This window comes from Hevea brasiliensis, chromosome 1 (genome assembly GCF_030052815.1).
Source record: "Hevea brasiliensis isolate MT/VB/25A 57/8 chromosome 1, ASM3005281v1, whole genome shotgun sequence".
Taxonomy (NCBI): Eukaryota; Viridiplantae; Streptophyta; class Magnoliopsida; order Malpighiales; family Euphorbiaceae; genus Hevea; species Hevea brasiliensis.
Window position 1 is genome coordinate 56,521,107 of NC_079493.1, and position 9,915 is coordinate 56,531,021.

General features: G+C 36.6%; 1 pseudogene; it reads right to left on the reverse strand.

Annotated features, from left to right (window-relative positions):
• Positions 1 to 3,072: 3,072 nt before the first annotated feature.
• LOC131183166 (uncharacterized) lies at positions 3,073 to 9,038 on the reverse strand (annotated as a pseudogene).
• Between the last annotated feature and the right edge of the window lie 877 nt (positions 9,039 to 9,915).

Consider the following 9,915-nt stretch of genomic DNA (forward strand, 5'->3'; position numbering starts at 1 on the left):
ATTTTAATGTTAAACTTTTCAATTTTTGCAATTTGGCCACCACACTTTCACTATTTATGTAATGTATCTCATTTTAATTTTTCATGGTATTTTCAAAGTTTAATATCATTTATTTTTAATGGACATTTAGGTCAAAAAGTAACTCGGGAAGTCAATTGACCACAATGGCCCTATTCGGCTTGCATTCCTGATTTTTCGGTAACACCGAGTTTTGTCGTTTTCTCGATTTCTCATTTTTCTTTGTTCTAATTAATTAATTAATTTTTCTTTGGTATTTCTAATGATATTTATACTTCAATAGATGTTTATTTAAGTCCTAAAAATATTTTCCAGGGTTCCTCGTGATCTAGGGCTAGTCAACGGTCCACGCCGCAACTTCTCAGTGCGGTCACCCATCGCTATGGTTATCGACTCGTTTAACTTGGTTATATTTCATTACTATTATTTTTCCTTTATTTTTCTTGTATTTCATTATTTTATGTCTCCTCACCCATATCTAAGTGTAGTTCTAGGCATCCTAGCTGTCCGGACCACACTGGTCACCAGAACAGTAGAATGCACTACTGAACATTGGGGTGTTACACCTACCTCCATATATAACTAGTAGGAGCCAACACATGCCCATATACCCATACACAGTACAAGTATGAAAGTAGTATCAAACTCAAATCACCTATATACAAGATAATTGTGCTATCTCAGGTCTAAAGATTATATGCACTAATATGATTTATGACAATGCATTGACAAGAGTACACTCCATGTGCTTGTCATAAGTGTCACTGGTTCGGCCTACTTATCATGTATAAGTGCCTATCATGTTTGTTATATGGCATGAGACTCACCATTCTATCTTATCTATATCTCATATAAATAACTTGGGAACAAACATGAATATAATCTTTCTGGATAAGTCATGTCCTTATTATGAAGTATCCTCGATTGTGAACCTATTTATGATACTTTGTACTAGAAATACTGTCACTCATATTCTTAACAACTTAAGAATAGAATTTCTAACAAAATATCAATGGACCTTTTCTATTACACATAAATATATTATGTAAACAGAAAAGTGGAAATGCCTTTCATTAATAAAAACATGTACAAGATACATACTAAATGATATGATCTAGGGCATACTACTAACATAAACAAGACACTTGAAACGATTTCTAGCACTTTTAATTCAAGAGATTGTTGTCTAAACTCTTTGAACTGATGAGAGATAAAGAAAAAGATGATGAGAGGCAGCCAAGGGTGGCGGCACAAAATAGATGAATGGCAGCTTGTATTTTTTCTTTTCTTCCTATTTCTCATAAAGTTAGGTCACCACTTAAAACCCTTGCCATATGTCGCCTTCTGATTGGTTCTAGGTTTAATTGACCCAATCACATTGTGCCAACTGTCAAACCCATATTTAATCTTGACTTTGATGATCTTACATGATTAAAAGACATATGGCAAGCTTATGTGTAGTACCTTGTGTCACCATCTCATAGTGCCACATGTTACCCTGTAAAATGACTAAAATACCCCTGTGTCTTAATTTTGAGTTCTCAACCCAAAATAATTATTTCTCTTCTTCTAATAATTTTATATCAGATATAAATTAATGAATTAATCTCTATTAATTAATTTCTTATTAATTAAATTCATATTTAAACACTTTAAATATAAATTTAACTTATACTTTATCTCCAATAACCTAGATTTGGTTTCAAGCCATACTAGGGACTTTATAATCTAATTGCAAACCAAACCTATTTAATTAATCAATTAAACTCTTTAATTAATTAAATCATATTTAATTTGGTGATTACTTGTGCATGTGTGTGGCTTACTAGGCTTATCATTAATTGGCAATGAGACATGATATTAACTCTTAATGTCATCAGAACTCTTTCTTACGATAAATGATTTCTCTAAATCATTTTATGCAGCTCATAGACTATGGTTAACACCTAGCATAGCATGCCATAGCCACCCTGTAACACCCCTCACTCGACTACAGTGTAGCCGAGCGAAGTGTGCTACATTCGATACCGGAGTACCCTATCTTGTCTTACTTTATTATTTTAATAATTTGATCTCGTTATATTTTAATATCAATTATTTTTCTACGGAGAAATAAGCGGAGTTTCCCCTATTTTATTATCAGTTGATGTATTTCACTATTTACCTGCTTGAAATTTTCAATAATATTTTACAATAAAAATCCCATCAATTATTTCATAACCATCTCATAATTCACATCTCATTCATATATCTCAATTTCATATTCATTTCAATGAATTTCCATTCATGCACAATTTATATATATAAATTCTCAAGTTTCATTAATTTACATGATTTACAGACTGATTACATAAATTCATAATTTATATGATTTATAAATTAATTACAGTTCCATAATCTATATTTCAACATACAATTCATAGTTTACATTACAAATAATAACTAATTATAATGTACAAAATACATAATATAATCTATATGGGCCCTATCTACATGCATTGCTGAGGAGGTGACAACCTTGAACACTCTGCAAATCAGACGCCAAAATCTCTATTTAGTATTCGTTGGGCTTTAACTTCAGTACCTGCGCGAGGAAACAAATCCATCGCGCTAAGCATTGCTGGTTAGTGGTGCAATAATATAACAAGAAATAATGTATACAAATAAAAATAATTGGAGCATATTTTCTATACTCCAGAATTTTATTGGGTTCATATGAAATTTGCCATACAGTATATTTTTCGTCATTTATGTTGCTCTCTAGAATCTCTTCTGTCATTAGTTTATAATAATCATTTATACAATGTACAAATAAATTTAAATATTTAGTTTATGTTTATATTATTATGGAGGATGCATTTCTAATAATTACTGCTAGACTTTCATTTACTCTCTTAATATTTTCTATGCGTTATGGATCATTTTGTAATAATTAAATTCTTAATACTAGTTTAATACCTTTTGAATTTTTCTCACTGATTTATTTAGCTTCTAATATTTTTAACTTATTTCAATCATATTTTTTTCTGCCCAGGTAAGCTATGACAAGTTGACTCAACTGGATAACGGGTCGTTGGCATTGGACACCGCAGTGCCTCGGCCTGTCATACCATATGACATAGAACGTCAACCACATATGCAGTCAGTATGGCTAAAAAGCCATGATAACACATAATCGGGCATTAACCCATGAGTGTGGGCATAAAGCCATGAACACAGGCATAAAGCCTTTCGTAGTACTACTATAACAATACCCTATTGGCATGCCAAACTATCCAATCTGACACATATGTCTAGGCAATACAAGGGTACATAATATTATTAAATATTAATATATTGTGTTTTATGACTTCATTATTTCATAATAATTTTCAATTATAATGTATACATTCATTTGTTCACTTATATGATCACAATTCACATCAATTATCCTTTTATACTATTGTACTCAAAGTACTTTTCCTTTCTACAATAATGAGAACTAATGATGAGCACTCCTAGGATGCCAAGAAACACAACATCTAAATATTGGAACCAAGATCTTTAATCATCCAAACAAGGCAGAATTTCAGATTGAAAACCCAAGCGTCAATACACAAATAGTAACAAGCTAAAGCATATTGATCATCAAAATAAGACTAGCAAGGGGTTCATGCTGCTAGAATCCAAGTTCTTTCAAGAAACATGGAAGAAACATAGAAGAAACTCAAGCTCCAGCAATGGAGTTCTCTCCCTAATACTCACACTTAAACTAGAAAAATGAAGGCTGCCCATACAATCTGAATATCTTGGGTTATATATAGCATCTCTAAAACCCTAAAAGTGTGCCAACATGGCTAAAAAGACAAAAATAAAAGGCTCCTCAATCAGATGGGGCGTTTCCATAGGGGGGGGGACCATTTGGGACCACTTGCTTTATGACAGCCCTTTATGTAGTGGGGACCATAAGTTGGCAGCAACACTTTAGGTGGTAGCAGCCTTTTTTTAATGTAGTGGGGACCAACAAAAGGTATCAGCACATGGCAAATCCAAATAAGCATAAGAAGCTCCTCCAATCCACTTGGCCAAATGGTCTTGTGCCAAGTCATGCTGATGTGGCGAAGTCACGCTGATGTGGCGCCACTTGTCAAGTCTCCCATGCCAACTTGTGTGAGAATGATCCACCTAGATTCCAACAATATGCAAGAAAGTCCAACATGGCAATTTTGATCCCCCTTGTGCTCACAATGCTCCAACACCAATGCTTGCAGCTCTCTAGCTCTGGCTCTGGTGATGGGTCCTCTAAATAATGGCATAGGCACTGGTGCTTCTTCATCATCCCCTCCTCCTTTGAAAGAATTCGTCCTCGAATTTGGTCCTGCATCAATGCAAGGGGAAAGATCAGTAATGTTAAAAGAATTCCTAACACCATACTCACCAGGTAAATCAATCTTGTATGCATTGTTGTTGATCCTTTCTAGCACTTTGAATGGACCATCACACCTTGGCTGTAATTTCGACTTTCTTAGGTTTGGAAATCGCTCTTTCCTTAAATGCACCCAAACAAAGTCACCTGGTTCAAACACAAGAGGCTTTCGGCCTTTATTAGCATGAGTAGCATATTGTGCATTTTTCTTTTCAATTTGTAACCTAGCTTGCTCATGCAATTTCCTAACCAAATCTGTTTACCATCAAGACTATTAATATGATCAATTAAAGGCAACAAGTCTAATGGTGTCAATGGATTAAAACCATACACAATTTGAAATGGTGAAAATCCGGTAGAAGAATGCACTACTGTTATAAGCAAACTCAACAAAAGGAATGCAATCTTCCCAAGATTTCAAATTTTGTTTAACCATCACACGCAATAAAGTAGTTAAGCTTCTATTCACTACTTCTGTTTGTCCATCGATGCAGGGATGACAAGTAGTTGAGAATAACAGTTTAGTACCTAACTTACCCCACAACACCCTCCAAAAGTGACTTAGGAACTTAACATCTCTATCACTTACTATAGTCCTAGGTATGCCATGTAACCTGACTATCTCCTTAAAGAACAAATTGGCTATGTATGTGGCATCATCTGTTTTGTGACACGGTATGAAGTGTGCCATCTTAGAAAATCTATCAACAACCACAAATATAGAATCATGACCTCTCCTAGACCTAGGCAAACCCAAAATAAAATCCATAGAAATATCAGTCCAAGGTTCCTTAGGAACAGGCAAGGGTGTGTAAAGACCATTTGGCATTACTCTAGACTTTGCTTTCTTACATTCAACACACCTAGAACACATTCGATCAACATCTTTCCTCATATGTGGCCAAAAGAAGTGTTCTTGCAATATGTTTAAAGTCTTAGCAACACCAAAATGTCCCATCAAACCACCACTATGTGACTCCAAAACAAGCAAGTCTCGCATAGAGCATTTAGGCACACACAATTTATTCTCCTTAAACAAGTATCCATCATGCCTATAAAATTTATGAAATGCACTTTTCTCACAAGCAGCATATACATTACAAAAATCTGCATCATCAACATACAATTCTTTCATGAACTCAAAACCAAGCAATTTAGCATCAAGTGTAGACAAAAGTGCATGTCTCCTAGAAAGTGCATCAGCTACAACATTCTCTTTTCCTTGCTGGTATTTAATCACATATGGAAATGACTCCAAAAATTCAATCCACTTAGCATGCCTTCTACTCAACTTATTTTGACTCTTAATATGCTTCAATGATTCATGATCTGAATGTATGACAAACTCTTTAGGCCACAAATAATGTTGCCAAGTTTCCAAGGCCCTAACTAATGCATACATCTCCTTATCATAAGTAGAGTAATTCAAGGCAGCTCCATGCAATTTCTCACTAAAATATGCTATTGGTCGTTTCTCTTGCATGAGAACCGCACCAATTCCTACACCACTTGCGTCACATTCAATCTCAAAAGTTTTATCAAAATCTGGCAAACTCAACAAGGGTGCAGAACACAATCTATCTTTAAGTTCTGAAAATGCATGTTCATGTTTCTTTTTCCACTCAAATGCAACATTCTTTTTCACCAATTCATTCAAAGGAGCAGCAATTGTACTAAAATTAGGAACAAATCGCCTATAGAAACTAGCCAATCCATGGAAACTCCTAACCTCAGACACATTCTTAGGATTTGGCCAATCTCTAATGGCTTTGATTTTCTCTTCATCAACCTGTACACCTTTACTACTTACAACAAAACCAAGAAAAACAACCTTATCCAAGCAAAATGAACACTTTTTCGCATTCGCATACAAATTCTCATTTCTCAACACATCAAAAACAAGTCTCAAGTGATGCAAATGCTCGTCTATGTTACTGCTGTAAATCAAAATGTCATCAAAATACACAACAACAAATTTTCCAATGAAATTCCTCAACACATGATTCATCAAACGCATAAAAGTGCTAGGAGCATTTGTGAGCCCAAATGGCATCACCATCCATTCATACAAGCCATATTTAGTTTTGAAAGCAGTTTTCCACTCATCACCAATTTTCATTCTTATTTGGTGGTAACCACTTTTCAAATCTATCTTAGAAAACACACTTGCACCATGCAACTCATCAAGCATATCATCAAGGCGAGGGATTGGGTGTCTATACTTTACAGTGATTTTATTGATGGCTCTGCAATCCACACACATGCGATAACTCCCATCCTTCTTAGGCACTAGCAACACATGTACAGCACATGGGCTCATGCTCTCCCTAACATAGCCCTTCTCCATAAGCTCCTCCACTTGCCTTTGTAACTCCTTTGTTTCTTTAGGATTTGTTCTATATGCTGGTCTATTCGGTATTTGTGCTCCAGGTACCAAGTCGATCTGGTGCTCAATCCCTCTAATAGGTGGCAATCCTGGTGGCAACTCATTCGGGAAGACATCTTCATATTCCTGTATAAGAGACAAAGCATCACTAGGCAAATGTGAATCAAGGTCAGTAACACATAAATTAACCTCCTTGTACATAAGTACACAAAGAGGTCTTCCTGAATGTAAAGCCTCTCTAACTTCTCTTTCCTTCACATACAAACTCATTCTTTTCTCTCCACTCTCCTTTTGCCCCGAGCTTTCCTTTTTCTCATTTGTTCTCATTTTCTTTTCTTTTGTTTCTCTTTTTCTCTCTTTTTCTTCTCTCTTCTCTTTCTTTTCACTCTCATCCAGCTCGGCCTCTCTAAGTTTTTCTCTCCAAGTTTCTTTCTTTTCTTCAATGGATCTAAGAATCCTCATTTGATCTTCATGCACTTGACCTGGTGTCATAGGAAGCAATGAGTATGTTCGACCTTCCTTAGTGACCGTGTACCTGTTCTTCCTACCATCATGCACAACACTTCTATCATACTGCCATGGACGGCCCAACAAAAGATGCGTAGCAACCATAGGCACAACGTCACAAAGTACCTCATCATTATACTTGCCAATGGTGAATGGCACAACCACCTGTTTTGTAACCCTCAACTTCCCACAATCATTCAACCATTGCAAGCCATATGGTTTTGGATGTGTAGTAGTAGGCAAACCCAACTTGTCCACCAAGAGTGAACTAGCCACATTACAACAGCTCCCACCATCTACAATCACACTACACAACTTGTCATTCACCAAGCACCTAGTATGGAAGATGTTCTCCCTTTGCATTTCATCACCACACTCCATACTCACTTGTGCACTTAGTGTGCGCATGGTGACAAGGATATTGCCATCCATAGGTGGCTGATCTCCCTCATCATAGCAATCATCCTCATGCTCATCAACATTATCAGATTCTTCCTCCCTTTCCTCTTCACTTTCTAACTCTCCATTTTCCCTAACAACCATCACTCTTTTATTTGGACATTGTGAGGCATAATGTCCATTTCCCAAACACTTAAAACACTTCAATTCTCTAGTCCTAGTAGGAACTCCCTTGTTCTTCTCCTCTACTTTCTCCTTTCCTTTCCATTCTTCTTTCTTGAATTTGGGAACTTCTTTCTCCACCCTTGAAGGAGCAGACCAATTCGACTTCCAATTACTCCTAGGAGCTGAATGGTTGGCTGGTGCATATCTAGCCACATTCTTCCTTTTTAGTTGCTTCTCCACTTTAAGTGCCATTTGTAGCATATCCTCCACCTCCACACAAGGTTGTAGCTCCACAATATTAGCAATTTCAGGATTTAACCCATTCAAAAAGCGAACCATTGTAGCTTCCCGATCCTCCTCAACATCAGCTCTAATCAACGCTATCTCCATGGCCTTGTAGTATTCTTCGACACTTTTAGTACCTTGAGTGAGTTTTTGTAACCTTTGAAGCAGCTCTCTGTGGTAGTAAGGTGGCACAAACCTGTTTCGCAAGATTCCCTTCATTTCGTCCCAGGTCTCCACGGTTCGTTGCCCATTTCTACTCCTCCTACTCAACAACTGATCCCACCATACAATTGCATACTCTTTGAATTCTACAGCTGCTAACTTCACTTTCTTCTCTTCAGAATAATGGTGGCACTCAAAAATCAACTCCACCTGTCTCTCCCACTCCAAATAAACATCTGGATTATCCTTCCCATGAAAAGGTGGAATTTGCATTTTTATACTAGCTAAATTCCCATCAACTCTCTCCTCATTTCCATCTCTATCCCAATGATCACCGAGCCTAAAATTTCTGCCACCCCTTCTTCCCCTAGGCCCTCTACCCCTAGGTGGTCTATACCCTCTTCCACCATAATGGTAGTTGCCATAGTCATAAGCTTCATCATACTCATTATCATTCCATTCAGCTTCTTCATACCCTTCATTCCTATGTTCTGCCCGAAATCTACCTTCATTTCTATTCTGATTTCCCACATTTGCTCCCCCATCATTCCTCCTATTTCTATCTTCTCTGTCCCTTCTCATCTCTTCCATAAACCTGGTCATCTCATTTCTCATTCCCCTCAATACATCCAATTCATCTCTAAAGTCATTCATTTGCACATTCATCCTTTCAAAGCTTTGTGCTACAGATTCTTTAAAAATTCGATCATCAGGAAACTCCCTTTTTTCTTCATTACCTCCACTACTACCACTTGTCTCTTGTAATTGAGACATGATTTAGCTGCAAGAAAACGAAGTTAGTAGAAATGGCTCACCCTCTCAAGTGTTTAGCTCAAGTGTTTTCGCACAAATTTCAGGCTCTTACCCTCTTTTGGCACTCACACACTCTTGCCTTTTACCACTCAAGAGTTTGCTTCCCTTGTTCCTTTGGGAACTAAAATTCACAAACAAGCACAAATACTTGCTAATTTTATCAAAATAATCAACAAACGAAACTGGAAGAAACGAAATTGCAATAACCAGAGAGTGTGACACTAGAGCCAAAGAAATGGAAGACGCCAAAGTAGAAGCAAATGTGAACGAAATGGTATGATTTTTGAAAACTGTATGAGAGACAACCCAATAGAATGATATCAAGCTCAAACTTCCAATTTCATAGCCAACTTTGCACAAATACCAGCAGTTCACACAATTAACAAAAAATTTGCAACAATTTTGGTTCACCACACAAACGAATATATTTTGATCTGAAATTTAGTAGACATAGGCATCCCAATACTGACTAACTACTGGTAAAATTTCAGAAGTTTCTGGATGAGTTTACTAGGTGAACGAAATTTGACTAGGTCTACCGCAAAATTTTGGTTCGGTAGGCAAACAATGTCACAAAACCCTGAAAATTGACACAAAAGCTACTGAGATGGAGTATAATCAGCCTGCGAAATTTCGGAGCTTTCTGGGTTGGTTTGGTGTGTTAACTCAATTTGATCAGGTTTGCCGCAAATTTTGGTTCGGTAGGCAAACAATGTCACAAAACCCTGAAAATTGACACAAAAGCTACTGAGATGGAGTATAATCAGCCTGCAAA